The 21,017-nt window shown below is 51.1% G+C and overlaps 1 protein-coding gene across 2 annotated transcripts in view; it reads right to left on the reverse strand.

The window, feature by feature from the left end:
* Positions 1 to 19,582, reverse strand: part of SEMA4D (semaphorin 4D) — an 88,159-nt gene extending 68,577 nt beyond the window's left edge. Inside the window, exon 1 of one of the 2 annotated variants that reach the window (XM_070400779.1) lies at positions 19,485 to 19,582. The gene's annotated coding sequence lies outside the window, so the exon portion shown is untranslated. The remainder of the gene's footprint in view (positions 1 to 19,484) is intronic. The other variant, XM_070400783.1, reaches the window with a different exon arrangement.
* Between the last annotated feature and the right edge of the window lie 1,435 nt (positions 19,583 to 21,017).

Here is a 21,017-nt window from a genome sequence, read left to right on the forward strand (position 1 = left end):
GCCTTCCAGCCTCAGGGACCAGCCCACGCACCATCCATGCGGCATCACTCACGCACTCACCCACGCGTTCGCGCATCGCTCCTCTCAAACACGCCTGCTGGGAGAGAACCACACTCCACGTCCGCTGGGAGCGCTCCTCTCTGCTTCGTCATTGACCCACCGAGCACCTATTTCCAACGCCCGCACGGCAGGCTGACCCGCCGGGCACCGCAGCGCGTTCCTGCTTCACCGTGACATTTACCATCGTGTTCACAGGGTGGCCCTGAGGCCCAAGTGTGGGTGCCAGGCGGACAGGAGGCCGACGCCAGCGGCTCACAAGGCAGGACAGGGTGGCAAGACCAGCACTGAAAAGTGGTGTTTTTTCTCCAGAAAAAGAGAAGAGGGAGGCGGACCCCAAGGCTTTCTGTTCATAAACACCTCCGGCCATGGACGCAGGGACAGGGATTCTCTGGAGGGAGGACGACAGGCGTCACCCAGAGGCACCTGGCAGTCACTCAGCCTGCACGTGGGGTAGGGTGACGGGAACGCAGCTGCAGTCCCAGCGCGTGGGGGCCTTCCCAGCTCCCCCACCGATGCCGGCCCGTGGCCTCCAGGACGAGCGGAGCCCTACCTGCTCGGGGAGCGCCGCACCCTCACCCCCACAGCCCACGCGCACCTTACCTGCGGCCACCCCGGGTCAGGCACTTGGCGTACTGATCAGCTCACTGGCTCATTCTACCTGTCATCTTGGCTGGGCCCATGCCCAGGTGTTTGGTCAAACAATACTCCAGAGGCTTCTGTGAAGGTGTTTTTGAGTGACATTGACATTTAAACCGTACGCGGTCAGTCTCCACGTGCCCTGCAGATTGCAGACTTGCCGGCCTCCCGTCATGTGACTAATACAACCTGGGACGCTGCTTCCGGGAGGACCAGCCTCGGTTGCCGAGCCGACCCCAGGCCCCCGCTGCAGAGAGAAACCCCCGCCCCGTGAGCACAGGGCACCCCATGGAGGGTCCCAACGAAAAGCACACGTACAGATAGTACTGGCGACACGCCAGCCAGGGTGCACAGCACACTCCCAGGAAAACATTACTGGTGGCAGCCCAGGAATCACCACCTGTGCCACCATTCCAGACAAGTGAGGCGGGGAGGGGGTGGGGCTGAGATTTATCGTTTGGCTAAAATCCAGTGAAGTCTTAAGGAGAACAGTTCTGTAAGCCTCCTCACGGCAGACTCCTCATCCATGGAAGCCTTTGGTAATGCAGACCTGGAGCTGTGCATGCACATACATGCAGTGCACACATGTGTACACACACACATGTCCACACACACACACACAGTTGGCTACCAATCCCACCAGTCCCTTCTTCCAGCCCTCCATTCACAGGGGCCACTGCAGGCCTGCTGGCAGGGCCAGCTGGCCATCCATCCGAGCGCCGGTCATGAAAGGGCTGCCCCTCGGGACACCCCATCGAACCCTCCTCTGCCCCCCGGAGCCCCAGGAAGCAGGTGATGGCCCCCTGGTCTTCAGTCAGAGTCATGCATGTCTATTTAAAAACTCACAGATAATTTTAAAACCCTAGAATGAATTTCTTCCATTTTAGAGTGTTCTAAGAAGGAAAGCCTATTTTTAGAACACTCTAAATTAAATGAAAGAAATTCTTCAAATCAATAAAATTAGAAAAAGAGCAATCACCCAGTTTATGTTAATTATAGAGGGCAAAGCCCAAGGACGGTGCTTCAGGAGGAAAATACGAACGACAATACATCGCAGACAAGTGATGGTACACCATGACCTTCCCTGTGACCTTCCCTTTCCCAATCATACTGGTGAGGACTAAACTCACCACGGACGCCGTGGGGTGGACACCATGCTGTCCTGCCCACAGCCCAGCCACGCGGGTCAAAACTGAACATGCATACACCCTTAACTCCAAATTTCAATCCCCAAACTCTTTTTTATAAAAATATTCCGAGGTACACCAGGGAAAATGGTCAAGGATGTGACAGCCTGGGGAGACACCCACACTTCCACCACGGCTGAGGGACACAGGGCGGGCACGCGCCCCTCTGGGGCAGGCAGCCCTCCCAGAGCTGTGCCCAGCACACAGAGCATGCATGTCTGTGCCGCAGCGCCAAGTGAGAAGAGCAAGATGCAAACCCTCCAGGGTGGGACCACACCTTGGGGAAAGCATCATCCATGTGAACATGTCCTGTCATGTACACACGTGTCTGAACTGCATGGAGAACACCTGAGAAACACAGCCATCAGAGGCACATACATACCTTGGACCCGAGGCTTCTACTCTGTTCTGTTGATTTTCTAAACAATGAAAATGCCATTAAAATAGAGGAAGGGTTAGTCAGCATATCTGACTTCCTGTTCACACTAAAGATACAACGAGTATTTTTATAGAAATTTGATTGAAAGAAAAGGCCCCACCAGCAGAGATAAAAACTCATAAAAAGACAGAAGGCCCTTTCCTGTTTCCCCTCTGAGTCAATGCAAAATTATCTAAAAAGCAGCGAGTTTCCACTGTCCTTTCTATAACTCCCCACGACACAGAAAGCAGCTCTGGTTTCCATTTTCCTGCTGATAAAGCCTCGCTGGAATATATCCCGGCGAAGGCGAACGCCTGCCAGCCCTGCCTGCCACCAGCCTCACCCCCAGGCTACTCTGCTGCTGTTCAGGTGCCACAGCAGGCTGCCACTCGGGCTGCCTGTGTGCTGGTGGGTGCAGTGCCCCGGGAACAGTGCGCCCGGGCCGTGGCCTCGGTGTGCTGGGCGCCACACGGTTGGGCTCCGTTTGTGAGCAGAGCCAGACGCTGTGCCTGTCACCGTAGCATGTGCAAACATCTCGCTGAGGGAGAAGGACACGGAAGATGAACATGGGGGAGCAGGGCAGGGCAGGCCATTTGGTGGTGGTGACCTCCCCTTGCATTTCCAGATGGAACAGGAGCAAACACAGGTGTCACTGCCCAGTTGGGCGAAGTGACCGGGGGCAGGCGGCCATGGGAAGAGGGCAGCTGGGAGCCAGGTGGCCTGCGCTGGGAGGACCTGACTCCAACAGGTTCTTCCCGGCCACGAGTGCAGAGGCTGGTGTCACTGCCCATCAGACGCATGCTTCCCGCTGTTCCCTTAGCTTCCCTGCCCTAGGAGATGGATCTGTAAACACAGTGTTACAAGAGATGTCTGAGATTTTGCTGCCTATGGTTTCTTCTAGGATTTTTATGGTTTCATGGCTTACATTTAAGTCTCAACTATTTTGAGTTTATTCTTGTGTATGGTGTAAGAAGGTAGTCTAGTTTCTTTTTTTTGCATGTATCTAATTTTCCACCATTTATTCAATAAACACAGTTTATTGAAGAGACTCTATTGCCTCCACTGTATACTCTTGCCTCCTCTGTCAAATATAAATAGAGCATAATAGCTGGGGTCAATTTCTGGGGTCTCTGTTCTATTCCATTGGTCTATATGCCTGTTCTTGTGCCAGTACCAGGCTGTTTTGATTACAGTGGCTTTGTAATATAGCTTGATAACTGGTATTAGGATTCCTTCAACTTTCTTCTTCTTTCTCAAGATTGTTGAGGCTATTTGGGGGTCTTTTTTGGTTCCATATAAATTTTTGGAGTATTTGTTCTAGATCTGTGAAATATGCTGTTGGTATTTTAAAAGGGATTGCACTGAATCTGTAGATTGCTTTTGGGTAGTATGGACATTTTAATGATGTTGATTCTACCAATCCATGAACATAGTATATTCTTCCACTTGTTTATATCTTCCTCTATCTCTTTTTCAATGTCCTATAGTTTGTCCAGTATAAGGCTTTTACCTCCTGGGTTAAGTTTATTCATAGGTATCTTAATTTTTTTGTTGCAATGGTAAATGGAATTGTTTTCTTAGTTTCTCATTCTGAGAATTCATTACTGGTGTATAAAAAAGGCACTGAATTTCTGGGTTTTGATTTTGTATCCTGCTACATTGTGAAATGCATTTATTAAATCTAGTAGTTTTTTGGTGGAGTCTTTGGAGTGTTCTAGGTACAATATCATGTCATCTGCGAATAATTAGAGTTTTACTGTGGGGCACAGCCACAGTGTTTTGGACAGGTTCAAGCATTGGACTACTGAGAGGGCACAGTCCTCTCATTGCCACGTGCAAGTCCCAGCTTGGATGACAGAGCCTTCCCAGCACAATTATAGTCACAGGTATAGTTGTGAGCTTGAGCCTGTGATCCGAACACGTGGCCCCACGTGCCTGAGTGCTAGAGTTCAGGTGCATGTAGTGAAGTGGGACAGAAACCCACGAGAATGTTGTAAGCAACTTGATCACACCCTTACTTTGCCTCATGGCATCTGCTATAAAATAAAGACACGGCTTGTGGGCGTGGTCGCTGTCTCTCAGAAGCAGTGTCCCACCGAGACCCAGCTTTCGTTCTCATGTCTGTCTTTTCTTAATCCTTTCATCACCCCCACTCGGGTTCACCCTTGGCCGTGCTGGCGCGGCACACTTTACTTTCTCCTTTCCAATTTGAATGCTTTTTATTTCTTCTTGTCTGATCGCTGTGGCTAGCACTTCCAGTACTAGGTTGAGTAAGAGTGGTGAAAGTGGACATCACTGTTTTGTTCCTGTTCTTAGGGGAAATGGTTTTAGTTTTTGCCCACTGAGTATGATGTTAGCTGTAGGTTCTTCATATATGGCCTCCATCATGTTGAGATATGCTCCCTCTATTCCCACTTTGCTGAGTTTTTATCAAAAATGGGTGTTGGATTTTGTCAAATGCTTTTTCTGCATCTATTGATACGATCATGTGATTTTTGTGTCTCAATTTGTTTACGTGATGTATCACATTTATTAATTTGAAAATATTGTACCAGCCTTGCATCCCTGGTATAAATCTCACTTGGTCATAGTGTATGATCTTTTTAGGACCCAATTTGCTAAAAATTTGTTGTTGATTTTAGCATTTATTTTCATCAGGGATATTGGCTGTAATTCTCTTTCTTTGTAGTGTCTTTATCTGCTTTGGGAATTAGGATAATGCTGGCCCCGTAAAGAGAGCTTGGAAGTGTTCCTTCCTCTTGAATTTTCTGAAATAGTTTGAGGAGTATGGGTGTTAGTTATTCTTTGAATGTTTGGCAAAACTCCCCTATGAAGCCATCCAGACTAGGGCTTTTATTTGCTGGGAGTTTTTTCTTTTCTTTTTCTTTTTTCTTTTTTATTACTGCTTCTATTTCATCAGTTGTTATTGGCCTATTCAGATTTTCTGATTCCTCCTGATTCCGTTTTGGCAGATTGTATTTTTCTAGGAATTTGTCCATTTCATTCACATTGTCCAGCTTGTTGGCAAATAGTTGTTTATAGTATTTCTTAGACTACTTTGTATTTCTGTGGTGTCACTGGATACTTCTCCACTTTTGCTTCTGATTTAATTTATTTGAGTCCTCTGTCTTTGTTTCTTGATGAGTCTGGCTAACAGTTTATCAATCTTGTTTATCTTTTCAAAGAACCAGCTCTTGGTTTCATTGATTTTTTTGTGTTTTTTTTCAGTCTCTATGTCATTTATTTCTGCTCTAATCTATATTATTTCCTTCCTTCTACTTACTCTGGGCTTTTCTTGTGGTTCTCTTTCTAATTCTTTAAATTGTAGGGTTAAATAGTTTATTACTAATTTTTCTTGTTTTTTTTTGTTTGTTTGTTTTTGAGGTAGGACTGTAGTGCTATGAACTTCCCTCTCAGGGCTGTTTTTGCTGTGTCCCAGAGATTTTGGGTTGTTGTGTGTTCATTTTCATTTTTTTTCCAGGAAGTTTTTGATTTCTTTCTTAATCTCATTGTAACTCATTCGTTGTTTAATAATATGCTATTTAGCTGCCATGTGTGTGAATGTTTTGGGGTGTTTTTTACTATAATTGATTTCTAATTTCATTCCACTGTGACCTGAGAAGATGCCTTATATGATTTTAATCTTCCTGAACTTGCAGAGACTTGTTTTGTGTCCTAATGTGTGGTCTACCTTTGTGAATGATCCATGTGCACTTGAGAGGAATGTATATTCTGTAGCTTTGGGGTGAAATGTTCTATAAATGTCAATTAAATCCATCGGATCCAGTGTGTCCTCTAGAGTCACTGTTTCCTTAATTTTTTGTCTGGAAGACCTACCCGCTAAAGTCAGCGGGGTGTTAAAGTCCCCTACAATGACTGTATTATTGTCGATCTCTCCCTTAAAGTCCTCTAGAAGTTTTTTTAAAATATATTTAGGTGCTCCTATATTGGGTGCATTTATGTTTACCAGGGTTATATCCCCTTGTTGGACTGATCCCTTTAGTATTATGTAGTAACCTTTGCTGTTTCTTGTGATGGCCACCCTTTTGAATTCTATTTTGTCAGATGTGAGTATTGATACCCCAGCTTTTTTGTTTGTTTCCATTTGCATGGAAAATTTTTTCCCATCCTTTTACTCTCATCCTACATGAGTCTTTTGCCTGAGGTGGGTCTCTTGTAGACAGCACATAGTTAGGTCATGTTTTTTTTTAACCCATTCAGCTATCCTATGTCTTTTGATTGGAGCATTTAATCTATTTACATTTAAGATTATTATTGATAGGTACTTATTTATTGCCATTTTAATTCTGTATTTCTATGTTTCTCTATTTCTTCTTCTTGTTATAGCAGTCCTTTCAGTATTTTTTGCAGTGCTGGTTTGGTGGTGATAAACTTCTTTATCCTTTTTTTTAAATCTGGGAATCTCTTTATTGCACTATATATTTTTGAATGACAGTCTTTCTGGATACAGTCATCTTGGTCTCAGATCCTTGTTTTCTATTACCTTGAGTACTTCATGCCATTCTCTTCTGGCCTATAGAGTTTCTGATGAGAAATCAGCTAACAGCCTTATGGGAGCTCCTTTGTAGGTAACAAATTTGCTTTTCCCTTGCTGCCTTTAAGATTCTTTCCTTTGTCTTAATTTTTTTCGCATTTTAATTATGATGTGTCTGGTTGTGGGCCTGTTTGGGTTCTTCTTACTTGGGACTCTCTGTGCCTCCTGAACTTGTGTGATTTTTTTCCCTTCATCAGGTTAGGGAAGTTTTCTACATTACTTTTCCAAACACATTCTTTATTCCTTGCTCAGTTTCTTCCGCTTCTGGCACACGTATTATGCAAATATTGTTACATTTCATGTTGTCCCACAGCTCCCTTAAGCTGTCCCACTGTTTTTATATTGTTTTTTTTTTTTGGTTCTCTGATTGAGTGAATTTTTCTACCCTGTCTTCTAATTCACTGATCTGATCATCAGCTTCCCCTAATCTGCTTTGTATTCCTTCCAATGTGTTCCTTATTAGTGCTATTCATTCTTTATTTCTGACTCTTCTTTTCTCATAGTTGCTATATCTTTTCTCATGCTGTTGAACATCTTTACAATCATCAGTCTGAACTCTATATCAGATAAATTTCATTTCTCCATTTATCTCTTCTTCTGGAGAATTGTCTTTGTCTTTCATTTGGGGTTTGTTTTTCTGTCTCCCCATTTTGGCTGCCTATTTGGGTTTGGGACTACGTATTACGTAGTTCTACTGCGCCTCTCAATCTCTAGTGAAGGATAGTGTCCAATGCTGTTTCTGACTAATTAGATCAGCAAAAACTCAAAGCCTCCAGAGACCACTTCTGCCTGCAGACTGACTGGATTCAGTCTTGAGTAGCCCTCAGGCAATTGTCCACAGGTGGGTGAGAGTTTTTCCAACAGGGTGGGGCAATTGCTCCTGCCTGGAGGCTAGCTGTTATTCTCAGTTTCTTAATGGGACTCAGAAACTCTACACCATGGGGCAAGGTGTTTTCCAAGAGGGTATGTCAACTATCCCCCCCCTCCAGGTAAAAACTGCCTGGATAGCAAAGGCCTGCCTGAGAAAGATGACCCCTGCAGCATGAGGGAATGACAGCCCAGGAAACCGGGGTGTCTGCCTTCTGAGCTCTAACCCCAGAGCCCCCAACCCTGGCTTCTGTTTACACAGCTCCAGTCCACTCTGCACTCCCTTTGCCAGAGCCCAAGGTGAGTGGCTGCACATGCAATTTTGTGCATTGGCCCTTTAAGAGGGTGCCTGCATTTCCAGCCATCTCTCCCTGGCCTTTCGTACTTCCACCCTTCCTACCAGTCTCTATTTGATGCTCCTTTACGTCCATGATTCCTCAGGGCAAAATTCTAGATGTTGAGCCCCAAATGGCCAATGGTCCACACATTTAAAATATTTAAAATGCCCTGGTCCATGGCCACCCTCAGTGTGCCTGTGAGATGCTGTGAGCTGGAAAGCGTGCCTTCCTGCAGGCTTCAAGCCACAGCCTTGGGCTCACAGCATGCCTGACCCTCCTCACCAGGAACAATGACAGGGTTATGGTCAGGAGTCCAGAAAAGGCATCTGACACACCACTTACAACAAGAGCACCATGTCCTTCACCCACTGTCCTTTCCTACAATAGCCTCCTGTCATCCAACTCCAGAGGCACCAGTCACCTCTAAGTAGGGTCTGACCGTGTTGGTTACCATTCAAACACTTGGACAGTAAGGCTGACTGAAGAAGCTGGACTCGGATCCGTGGTCCTAGCGGTGGGGGAAAGGATCGGACTCTGGAGGGGCACACAGGAAGCTGGAGATTTTCCATATCTTGATTTGGTGGTGGTTACATGACTATGTATCAAAACTCACAGAACAGGACATTTAAAAGGGTGAATTGTGCTGTATACAAATTATACCTCAATAAATCTGACTTAAAAACAAACAATCCCGCAAGAAGGACGTCTACGAGCTATGATGTGGCATCCTAGGACTGGTCACCAGCCCACCTGCTGTCCTTCCATCTCGAGCTCACTCCACATCCACGTTAAGCATTAACTCAACACCCTCTATACTCGCAAGTTCAACCACAGCCTGTGTGAGTGCCACGCTCCAGCCAGGGCCGCCACCCCAGCCAGGGCCACCACCAACCGGCCTTCTCCAGATAGAGCCTGTGTTCGGACTGAGGCCCCGCATCGTCCTTTACTTCTGTGATCTGCCTTCTCCCCTTTGGGGAGACCTGCCTGGACCACCAGGAACTAGGTATTTTCCCTCCTGCCTCCACCTCAAAGGCTCTCAACTCTGGCCCAAGCTGCTTGTCAAAACCACTGATGCACTTCCCAGGAGGTTCTGTGTCACTGGGCGAGTGTGGGGAGAAACTGGGGTTGTGTTTTTGCTTTTTTTAAAGGACCCCAGTCTCAAAAATGAGAGAGGGAAGTGTGATCACAGACCCTACAGACATTAAAAGGATAATAAAGAAATATTAGGAACAACTTTATGCCAACAAGTTTGATAACTTAGATGAAATGGACAGATTCCTTGAAGCACACAAATCTTGAGGACTGACTCAAGAAGACAGTACATCTTAGCAGCCCTACGTCAAGAAAAGGAATTCGTAAGTAAAAGCCTCCCCACAGAAAACCCCACAGACTTCACTGGTGAATTCTAGCAAACATTGAAGGAAGAAACAACACCAGACCTACACAAACTCTTCTTTAAAAATATAAATGGAGAGGGAACACTTCCTAAATCATTGTGGGCGGCCACATCACCCTGATACCAGAAGCAGACAGAAATGTCACAAGGAAAGAATTACAGCCTGGCCAGGGAGCTCAGCTGGTTAGAGCTTTGCACCTATACACAAGGCTGTGGGTTCAATGGCCAGTCAGAACACACCAGAATCGACCAATGAATGCACGAATAATTGGAATAACACACCGATGTGTGTGTCTCTGTCTCACTGTCACTCTCTCTCTCTCCTAAGTGTGGTTGTGCCAGGAACGCAAGGTTGTTTAACATTCAAAAATCAATTAATATAATTCATTGTATTTATGAAAAAGAAAAACCGTACGAACATCTCAATAGATAAAGAAAAAACATATGACAAGATTCAATATCCACTAATAATAAAAATTTTCGGCAAACCAGAAAACGTCCTCCACCCCATCAAAGGCATCTGTATAAAACATTCACCTAACATCATATTTAATAAAAAAAAACACACATTAGGTTTTTTCTTCCTAAGGCCAGAAACAGGAAGGAATGTAGACTTCTGCCCTAACCGGTTTGGCTCAGTGGATAGAGCGTCGGCCTGCGGACTGAGGGGTCCCGGGTTCGATTCCGGTCAAGGGCATGTACCTGGGTTGCGGGCACATCCCCAGCGGGAGATGTGCAGGAGGGAGCTGATCGATGTTTCTAACTCTCTATCCCTCTCCCTTCCTCTCTGTAAAAAATCAATAAAATATATTTTTAAAAAATTAAAAAAAAAGAATGTCGACTTCTACCACTTCTGTTAAACTGTGTATGGAAAATCCTGGACAATGAGATAAAAGAATAAAAAGAAATAAAAAGCAATGAAATTGGAAAGAAATTAGTAAAATAGTCCCTATTCATAACTGTCTCACACAAATAAGTGAATTTAGAAAGGTCACATAAGCAAACAATATTTAAAGTCAATTATATTTCTATACAGTAGCAATATAACTTGGAAAATAAACATGTTTTATATCCATTTATAATAACTCAAGACATAAAATACTTATGAATAATTGTGATAGAATGTGTGAGACTGTACGCTGCCCACTACAAACCACCAGGAGGAGTGAAGGAGAACACAGGCAGAGCCAGCCCCCGCTCTTCGGCTGAGATGTTGTTAGAAGTCCATGTTCTCCAGACTGAGCCGAGGAACTGATGCCACGCCAGGCAGAACCCAGCAGGCTTTCCGGTGGAACCTGACCAGCTGATTTTACATTTATATGAAAATGCAAAGGACCTAGAACAGACAGAATAACAGAAAACAAAGCAGAACTGCAAGGCTCACACCTCCTGACTCCAAGTTATTATAAAGCAACCTTCCTGGAGAAGGCGTGGTTTGGGGGCTGCTGGGGGAATAAGCCATGTGGACCAGAATCAAGTCCAGAAACAAAGCCACCAGACACACTCCATTACTTTCCAAACATGCCAAGAGGGGTCAATGGGAAAAGGATGGTTTCCTTCATAACAGTGCTGGGACAGCTGGGTCACCTTATGCAAACACGAACCTTAATCCTTAGCTCGGTCCAGGTGCACAGTAACTCAAAATGCATATTAGATCTAAATATAAAAGCAAACATTTTCAGAAGGAAACATAGGAAACAATCTTTATGACTATGGGTTAGGCAAGGATTTCTTAAGCAGGGCACAAAAAGCACAATCTACTGAAAACAATTGATAAAACTGGATTCTGTCAGAATGAATTTGTCCTTAAAAGATAGCGTTAATAAAATAAAAAGGCATGCCAGAGACTCAGAGAAAATATCTGCCATAAAAATACCTGGTAAAAGATTTGAATTCAGAATATGTGAACACTTACAACTCAAATATAAGAAGACAGCCCAATTTAAAAGACAGTGGAAGATTTGATCAGAAACTTAAAAGAATATATACAAATAGCTAATAAACACAGGAAAACATACTCAACTGGACCCAATGATACAGCACTACAACATATCCACTACAAGAGCTAAAATTAAAGACTGACGACAGCAAGTGTTGGCAAGGAGGTGAACAACTGCACTCACACATGAGCAGTGAGGGTGAACATGATACACCCACTTTGGAAACCAGTTTGCAGTTTCTTATGCTTAAATACGCAGTTCCCACGCAACCCGCTCCTTGGGAGGGGCTCGGAGAAAAGGAAACGCATGTGCACACTAAGCTTTGCACACAAGTGCACAAATCATTCTTATTGTGATGGGAAGCACATCAGATTTACCATTTCAACCATTTAAAAGTGCAATCAGTGACACAGTACATTCACAATGTTACACAACAACATCACCGTTATTTCTAGAACATTTTATCATCTTGAAAGGAAACCCTGTGCATATTAAGCAGCCTCCCAATTTTCCCTCCTTCAAACCCTGGCAGCCTGCTTTCTGACTCTATGACTTTGCCTATTCTGGACATTCCATATAAATTAAATCATAGCTATGTGTTCTTGTATATGTTTTTGCCTGGCACGTATTCGGGGCCATCGGCTGTAGCCTGTGCCAGTGCCCCTTCCTGGATGGCCAAGTAGTGTCCCTCTGTCTGACGGACCACACTGGGTTACCAGTCGCCCAGGGATGGACATGCGGGCAGCTGCTCACGTCCTTTCGAGGTTCTGGCCGTTGTTAACGGTGCTGCTGTGACTGGTTGTGCAAAGTGTTTATCTGAATATGTTTTCAGTTCTTCTGCACAGATGCCCGTGAGTGGGCCTGCTGGGGCACATGGGGACTCCACGCTGAGCTGCTTGAGGAACCTCTCAACTGTTTTCCAAAGTAGCTGTGCCATTTATGTTCACACCAGCAATGCAGGAGGGTTCCACTTCTCCATGCGTTCACCAATACTTACTTCCATTGTTTAAAAATAAAAGTCACTCTGGGAAGAGGGAAGTGGTCTCTCACTGTGGTTTTGAGTTCCATGTCTGTAGTGACTAACGATGTTAAGCATCTTTTCATGCACTTACTCATTGAACTGGCTGTTTGTCCTTCTGTGTTGGCTTGTAGCTCACAGCACTTACATTCAAAACATTGAACAGCAAGCAATCCAAACATCCACCAACAGGTGAATGAATCAAAAAGTCATTGCACACCCAGAAACGAAACAGGAGTCAGCAATAAAAAGACCCGGTAGCCCTGGCCAGTTTGGCTCAGTGGCTAGAGTGTCGGCCTGTGGACTGAAGGTCCTGGGTTCGATTCCGATCAAGGGCACATGCCCGGGTTGTGGGCTCGATCCCCAGTAGGGGACGTGCAGGAGGCAGCCGATGTATGATTCTCTCTCACCACTGATGTTCCTCTCTCTTTCCCTCTCCCTTCCTCTCTGAAATCAATAAAAAAAAAGAAAAAGAAAAAAGAAATACAGTTTATTGACAAGGTATACTCAGCAACAGGGAAGTCTCAGGAACATCGAGTGAGTGAAAGAAGCTGGACACAGGAAACTCTTGAACAAATCTCATCTACAATAACCTAATCTCAGCAGATGAGTGACTGCCGGGGGAGGTGCGTGCACGGAGGGAAGAGGGAATTTGGGGAGGGCTCCCAGGACAAACAATCTGTCTCCAGGGCTCAACGCTGGTGCAACAGAACTGATGGCCTGGCCCATGAATGCACGGGTGAGCGGGCTGGCCGGAGTTTATCCACCCGCCTCTACCATGATTACTGTGGCAGGTGCATAACTGTATGCGTTAGTCAAAACCCACTGAACAGAGTGCTAAAACAAGTACCTTTATTGTATGCAAATCAACCTCAATAAAAGTGGTTAATGAGACATTGTTTCTGCAGATCAGCATCACAGTCTAATGGGAACCCAGAGTGAGGCCCATGCCCTGCCTCACCCTTCCTGTCACCCAAAAGATGCACCCAGAGGGCGGGGTGCTTAGCCCCAGGCTCTTAACCCCCTGGTGCACTTGAATCCCTGGCCGGGCCGGGAGCTCCAGATTCGGGGCAGGGCGCTGGGGTGGAGCCGAGAACCTGTTCCTCCTGCGGTTCTGAGGGTTCTGAGGCCTCTGAGGCCTCGGTGCCCCTGGCAGGGACCACACCCTGAAGTGCTCACTCTCTCCTCGTGTTCAGTGGGTGTGGAACGCAGTCTGAGTTGTAGATAAAGCCCTGGCCCTTGCTGGGGGCTGGAGCCTCACTGCAGGAAATGACGGGCTAATTCAGAAGGGGATGTTCACAGCCCCACAGGCAACAGGACAAGCACAGGCAAGGCCTCACTTCAGCCCGCTCTCACCCCTCCCCCAGCGGGCCTGGCCCCCTCCTGCCCCACAGGGCTGTGCTCTCCTTTGGGAGGGCACCCGCCCCTGCCCAGGGGCCTGGCACACGGGGTCCAGGACTCCTGAGCCCACCGCTCCTGAGCGCCCACCACGTGCTCAGGGCGCTGCCATCCTGAGCTCCCAAAACCATTCTCAGCCACCCTGGCCCCGCCCCTGCCTCCAGACCCCTGGGCCAAGCAGAAGCACCCTGACACCACAGGCCAATCAGCTTGTGGGGGACAGCAGGCCTGACCCAGAAACCCCTCCCATCTGCCTATTCATCTCCTAGGACAGGAGGACCCTGGCCAGGGCCCTCCTCCCCACCACCTTCTTCCCTTGCCCATCAGGTCCTCCCTCATCATAAACTCTTGGTCCGCCTCCCCCACCCCCCAGACCACTCCTAGGTCCCCAGTGACCTCCATGCACAGGTCCGCCAATTCTCAGTCCTCGCCTCACTGGGCCCCTGGCCCGGCAGTCCTTCCTCCCCAAGCACCTTCCGCGGTGCTCCACCCTCACACATACCCGTGGCTTTCTCCTCCTCCCTGGCCATGCCTTCCTGGCCCGTCAGCCTGGGACCTCTCTTTTCCTCCTCGACTCACCCACCTCCCTGGCGTAAAAACATCCCCTCTGTGCAGGCATCACCAGGCCCAGCCGCTTTCCCAACTCCTTCCTGTTCTGGGGCGAGCCCACACTGCCTCCTCCTGGGGGGCGATGGAGCTTACCAGGCACTGCCTGGAGAGCTGGCCATCCTCTCCAATTCTCTGTCTGGGGGATGTCTGAGCCAAGAATCTCAGGGTCACCTGTTCCTCTACTGCTCCAGCCACCTGGGGCTCCGTTTCCATGACACACCCAGAATCTGTCCAGACCCCTCCCCCAGTGGCCACGGCGCCCTCTGGCCCTGCCCACGTGACGCCTGCCCCTCGCTCCCCGTCACTCTGCCCCTCTCCTACACCACCGGCTCAGGGAGGCCCACGGCCACCTGATTTCAAATCCCAAACACCCCCAACTCTTGGCTCCCTTGAGGGTCTGGACCCCACACTTTCTCCCTCCAGACACTAAAGCGTCATGGGTGACATGATCTAATACATTCCTCTCTGTAGTCCTCCGTCTCCTCAACTTGACCGTGAGCTCCCACAGGGCAGCCCTTCTGTCTCTCGGTTTCTCGCTGTAATTGGTGCTCAGTGAACATGGGGAAGCCGGGAGGCTCCACGCAGGGCACAAACCTGTGTGGAGAGAGGCCTTAACACCCCACTCCTTCACCTCTAGATGGGGCATCACTTACAGGGTCAGAGACCCGCCGGCTCCCTGGCTGCCTGGGTGGCACAGCTCTGCTGCGACAGGACCTCAAAGCCCCTCAAAGAGCTGGGAAGCAGGGCCGAGTCAGAGGCGGATGGGAACAGGGGTGTGCGCCCTGCATGTTCTCCAGTCGGCGGCTCAAGGCCACACACACCACCCCAGGCTCAGGGTCCAGCCCGGCGGTGCCCTCCCCTGGCCACAGAAAGCAGTGGTCAACAACAACAATGAAAACTCCCACACGGAGGAGAGAACAGAGGGCCCAGCTTCAGCCCTTATTCTGGCAGGCCCCGGAAGTCCTGCCAAAAATCTAAAGGCACATCCAGCACCACCCAGAGGCCAGATCAAAGCACACTGTACGCTGCTGGGAAAAGCAACTCACACTTCTTGCACCAGGACAGGAAAACAGAAAAACAAAAACTAGACTCCAGACAATTTTTACTTTGCGGACTTAGCATTTTCATGCTTTTTCTGTTAGTGTAGGTTAAGGTTCCGCACACACCCTCTGCTAAATGAAAGGGGCAGCAGGCTGCCCCGGGCAGTGGAAATATGGAGGCTCCGGCACACCTTGGCTTTCACTGCTGCAGGGGAAAGGGTTTCTCCCCTAGAACTAGGACTGCGGGGTCTGAGCGGAGGCCTCCCACCCACGGCCAAGGGCCCAGGGCCCAGGGCCCGGACAGCACAGACTGCCCCTGCTCACCCACCATTGCTGGGTGACACGCTGCTGTTGAATGTTCAGGGTTAGGGTCTTGGCTACCTTCTGCCGAGGGCAGAGTATCTATGAAGCTGTGTTTTCAGGGCTCACGGAGTATTATTCACAGGGTTGGTGACTCCTGCCTCACTGAGTGCTCAGGGAGGCCGCATCACCTCTTACTAAGGTGTGTAGCAAGAGGGATTTCTACAGTCCAATGCCATTTAAAACAATTTAAATTCAGATATAGAAACCTAGAATGTTTAAAATAGGGTATTATATTACCCTTCTTAAAATTTAATTTTAAAACTACAAAAATAATTCCATTTATAAGAAACAAAACAAACAGAAGTGTATATAAGGGAAAAGGTATGGGTTTCTCCGCTTTCGCCCCTGCACTCCCTGCCCCTCCCCCAATACACATGCACACACCCCACACCCTTCCCTCCCACCCGTGTCTAACTGCGGACACCTTTGCTCTGAGCTGTGTCCCCAGAGGCTGGAGCAGCGCCCGCCCCCTCGTCGGCAGTGGACACTCCTTAATTATCTATTCCGTTAAGCGTGTGACCTTCCAGACCAGTTTCTATACTAAGGACCTCCACGCACGGACACGGGATCACTTCATGCGTGTGACACTAAGGGGGGCGTTTGCACTTCTTTTAAAGTAAACCTCTGAACTCTTTCCTGAAGTGAAGGGCCCTATGGCATGTTTCTGGGAGGAAAATGGGGTACTTAGATTATTATTAACGTTTCATTATGGAGAATTTTACAAATACACAGAAGTGGACAGAACAGCACAACAAATCCTCAGGCACCCTCACCTAGACCCAACAGCCGTCCATACGTGGATGGATCTCAAACAAAATATCATTTCCTCTGCAAATACTGCAGTACCTACGGCGAAAAGGTGAAGATCTTTTTAACATAACCACCGTGCTGCTATTAAGGAATATGAGTTCCCCTTAAAATCATCATTTGCCCATCAGATGTCCACTCTCTCATAACAACCATACTTTCTGAAAGGAGTGATTCCCGGGTCAGTCACTGGTCTGACCGCATTTCAGTCCAAGCTGCGATCCTGGCGTGCGGCTAGGAGTGATCCAGGAGAGGGTTCCGCTCCTCTTTCACGGACAGCATCTGAGGTTTTCAAGCCAAATAACGGATCCCGTCCCACCAGAGGGAGACTCACACAGGTGCGAGGCTGCCGCAGGACCCGGGCAGCAGCAGGAAGCCGCCCAGGCCTGCATGAGGAGGGCCAGGCAAGCTGGGAAGTGACGGCTCCAAGGAGCTGGGATCAGCGGGTGCGCTAGTCCCACGGAGGCCTTGACTGGCGTGCCGAAGTCCCGCCCGGCTCCGGCGAGGCCCACGGCAGGCAGGCTGGACGTGGCTGAGTCGTGCCATCTCCGGTGCAGGGCAACAGCCCGACCTGCCTGCTCTCGCCCCGGACTCGCCTCAAGACAGCCTGAACGAGCCAGGGAGAGAGGGCCTGCCATGCCTCTGTCACTCTCGGGCCACTTTCCTTCTTACCTTCTACCCTCCTGTCTGGAACGGAGAAAGGTCGAGGGAGAAACAGCTGTCCCCAGCAGAGAATTTCAAGGACCAAAGCTTTCTCTCAGGGACAACCTCGACAGTCACCCGATGATGAACTCATTTGTACATTTTTACACACCCAGCCACCACCCTGCTCGCCTGGGCAGGGAACAGGCCACCATGTTGCTCCAAGAAACACCTGGGGGTAGAGCATGGGGGCCACTGCCTGCCACTCACCTTCCTAGGAATTCTTTTAACCAAGCAAATTCTTAGCATGAAGGGGAAAGCCGCTGTGAATTATGAACACCCAGGAAGTGAATTCACATGTACAGCTGCAGGGCCTAATCCGGGGACACTGGGGACGCCCCAGACATAGGTCCCATGAGCTCTGGCCCCAGGCTCACCACACAAGACATCAAGGTTCGGGTCAGGAGGCGCCTCTGCAGCCCTCTCCAGCCGAGCTCCCAGTCCCGCCCACCTCTCCCCTGTCACCAGAAATGGGGCACAGAGGGAGGGGCGGGGGCCTGGGCCTGTCCCCTGGGTGTAGGGGAGGTGGACTCCCTCCAGAAGCAGAGACAGCCATTGATCTCCGCGATGCATTATTGATATTGCTGTGTGCTGGCACCGGGAGCGCCCTCCCCTCGGAGCCGGCCACCAGGGTGCACTCCCAGCGCTGGCCTGGGTCCCTGCCTGGGGTGGAGACAGCGCTGGAGAGAAAATAGGCCTCAGACTACCCACACAGTGGGGGTCGGCTCTCTTCCCCCAGGCACAGTGTGGCTGGCCTTGCACCCACACCTTAGCCCAGGGCTCCTGGCCTGGCCACCAGAGCCCTGTCCCCAGAGGAGAGGTCTCTGCAAGGTTCCATCTTCCCACAGACATGAGTGCTGGGCCGGAGGCTGGGCAGAGGCGCTCATGGCACCATTTCAGAGGGCACAGAAGGACGGTGGCAAAGCCCATCACAGGGGCCAGTCTCCCTCCCACAACAGCTCCAGGTGCTGCAACACCCCACCAGGGAGGGAACCCCCGGGGAGGGGCCCGGTGGAGCGGCCTCAGTTCGCCCATTAGCTTTTATTTCTTGATTGGATTCACCTGCGGGGTGTGCTACAGACACATCAGCCTAGCCCTAGGGACGTGATGCCCAGGGGGACAGTTCTCGCCCACAGAAATGCCCAGTGCGTCCCTCACGCCTGCCCTTTTCCTCCTGGCAGCACATGGAGCCGGGTCCTCAGAGCAGGCCGCTTTCTCCTTCGCTCTGGCAGGCCATGCGCACAGCCACCAACAGTTCAAGTGACAATCGGGCCATTATCTCTTCCCGAAGCTGGCCCCGCCGCTGCCTGGGTCGGCCTATTTCTGGGGCACAGCAATCATCCCCCAATAACGGCCCAGCCAGCAGGCCGGCCCCGGGCCTGGGGCAGAACCAGGTGACGAGGTGACGCGCCAGCATGTCACTTGGCCCCCTGGGAATTTCCACTCAGTGGCACCCAGTGGATTTGAGCAGACTCGGAGCAGGAGGGCGGCTGCTTGGCCCCAAGTGCGGTCTGGCCGCAGGTCCCTGGGGCCGCAGGGCCTGGGAGGTGCTCCTGCACAGGGAGGGTTACACCACCGGAGCAGAGCCCCTCCCTGTGGCACACACTCCAGACCGCAGGCCCCGCGTGCAACCACAGGCCTCCTTTCAGCGAACCCCCCACCGTGCTGCCGGGCACCCACCCCAACACCAAACCCACTAAAGGCACAGGACGCCCAGACCCCCTCTCCTCCCACGTCTGCACTACCCCCCCTACCCCCCCCCCCCCCACCCCCCGACTCAGCCCGCGGCGCTCGCCCGGCGGCGGTGGCAACAGGTGCAGCGGCGGCGGCTGGGGTTCCGCCGGGCTGTTCTGGAATCGCTCAGCCCAAACCCACTAGGGCCGGGGAGCCCGGCTGCAGCGCTCCCCGCAGGGCCGACCGGCCGCGTGGCCGAGCGCAGCGGGGGCAGCGGCCTCCGAGGCAGAAACAGCCGCGGCCCGGCCTCGCCCGGTGCCAGGAGCGCGCAGCCCCCAGCGTGTCCGCGCCCGCCCGCCCGCCGCCTGCGTCCCGGCAGGAGGGACCGGGAGGGGAGGGGTGTAGGGGGCCGGGGGGCCGAGGGGGCCCGCCGCCCCGCGCACCTGCCCGGCCCAGCGCTCTGCCCGCCCCCTTACCTGGCGCGGTGGGTCCCGGCGGGGCGGCGGCGCGGGCGCAGGAATGGCGGCGGCGGCGGCGGAGGCGGGGCCGGGCGCCCAGGCCGGTGTGCAGGGCGGCGGGGATGTGCGGGAGCGCGGGCGGCGCGGGAGAGCGAGCCGGAGGGCGCGCAGGCTCCGCCCCTGCTCCCGCCTCCCCTTCCCCTCCTCCTCTCCTTCCTTCCTCCCCCTCCCGCCTGGCTCACCCCTCCTTCTCTCACCTCCCTTTCCCTCCCTCCCTGCACCTTCCTCCACTCCTCACCCCTCCTCTCACCCCCTTTCCCTCCCTCCCTGCACCTTCCTCCACTCCTCACCCCTCCTCTCACCCCCTTTCCCTCCCTCCCTGCACCTTCCTCCACTCCTCACCCCTCCTCTCACCCCCTTTCCCTCCCTCCCTGCACCTTCCTCCACTCCTCACCCCTCCTCCTCTCACCCCCTTTCCCTCCCTCCTTGCACCTTCCTCCACTCCTCACCCCTCCTCTCACCCCCTTTCCCTCCCTCCCTGCACCTTCCTCCACTCCTCACCCCTCCTCCTCTCAACCCCTCCTCTCACCCCTCTTTCCTTCCCTCCCTGCACCTTAACTCGCCCTCCCCGCAGGCCCCTGCTGGGTCCAGCACTAATTCTTATGAAGAACCTACTGGTCCTTACCCTGCTAATGGACCAGCTTGTCCCTCTGGGAACCCAGCCATACCCCACCCTTTCCAGCATCCCCACCCCCACCCCCCCCCAAATCCCTAAGGTTTGGACACCCCAGGCCTGGGAGGGCCCTGCTGGAACCTCCTGCACAGCATGAGCAAAGCATGTGGGCAGCCAGGACACTTTTGCGTTTGCTTCTAATCAGATCTGATGTGGGTAAGAGCATTTCAAACCAGCCCCCCCCCCCCCCCCCCCCCCCCCCCCCCGCCTAGCACTTTCTCAGGTGAGGACAGCAGGCGCCTTCTCCCATCTAGGTTTTTCCCAGGCCCTTCTGTACCCCTCTGCCAACTGTTTACAGGGCTCACCATCTTTACACCTGATGCGGAGGTTCCTGGTGACACGTTTGTATGAACCCGTGGGTGTGGGGCCCTGCGTGCCTGCTTCCACCTGAGGGAGACGTGATGGGCCTGGGGCCATGGCTGGCCCATGAGCAGGCCTCTGAGGGACACTGGCCTGAGTCCGGGGTCAGGGGTCAGGGGTCATGCTTATCAGACCTGGCCACTTTCCTGAAGACCACTGGCTGCTGGGAGGCGAGCAAGAGTTTTAAAATGAAGTCGTTCCTACATGATCAGTGAGGGCCCCAGAGCCTCGGTTCTCTTCAGGGGCCTCTTGTCTGTCGGTGCGGGGCCACCACACCCCCTCTCAGCCCCCAGAGCCAGGGCTTAGGGCTTAGGACCAGGGAACCGACAGGCCAGCAGAAACCCCGATGGTTAAGCTGGTGCACATGGTGCAGACAGGGGCGGATGGAGACTCACTCCTCCCTCTGGGGTGGGGGTCCTGACCTGGAATCTGCTGCTCCAAGGTGAACCCGGGAGACC

This window comes from Myotis yumanensis, unplaced genomic scaffold, assembly GCF_028538775.1.
Source record: "Myotis yumanensis isolate MYYU_CA2020_CCGP unplaced genomic scaffold, mMyoYum1.0.hap1 SCAF_21, whole genome shotgun sequence".
Taxonomy (NCBI): domain Eukaryota; kingdom Metazoa; phylum Chordata; class Mammalia; order Chiroptera; family Vespertilionidae; genus Myotis; species Myotis yumanensis.